Raw genomic sequence first — 635 nt, 5'->3', positions numbered from 1 at the left:
AGGTCTTGCCTTTCAAGTCTTATTGAATTCTTCGAGGAGGTGACCAAGCATGTGGATGAGGGTAGAGCAGTGGATGTAGTGTACATGGATTTTAGTAAGGCATTTGATAAGGTTCCCCATGGTAGGCTTATGCGGAAAGTCAGGAGGCATGGGATAGAGGGAAATTTGGCCAATTGGATAGAAAACTGGCTAACCGGTCGAAGGCAGAGAGTGGTGGTAGATGGTAAATATTCAGCCTGGAGCCCAGTTACAAGTGGAGTTCCGCAGGGATCAGTTCTGGGTCCTCTGCTGTTTGTAATTTTTATTAATGACTTAGATGAGGGAGTCGAAGGGTGGGTCAGTAAATTTGCAGATGATACGAAGATAGGTGGAGTTGTGGACAGTGAGGAGGGCTGTTGTTGGCTGCAGAGGGACTTAGATATGATGCAGAGCTGGGCTGAGGAGTGGCAGATGGAGTTCAACCCTGCCAAGTGTGAGGTTGTCCATTTTGGAAGAACAAATAAGAATGCGGAATTCAGGGTTAATGGTAGGGTTCTTAGTCAGGTGGAGTAACAGAGGGATCTTGGGGTCTATGTACATAGATCTTTGAAGGTTGCCACTCAGGTGGATAGAGTTTGTAAGATGGCCTATGGAGT

This window comes from Chiloscyllium plagiosum, chromosome 1 (assembly GCF_004010195.1).
Source record: "Chiloscyllium plagiosum isolate BGI_BamShark_2017 chromosome 1, ASM401019v2, whole genome shotgun sequence".
In the NCBI taxonomy this organism is placed as follows: Eukaryota; Metazoa; Chordata; class Chondrichthyes; order Orectolobiformes; family Hemiscylliidae; genus Chiloscyllium; species Chiloscyllium plagiosum.
This window is presented reverse-complemented; position numbering follows the sequence as displayed.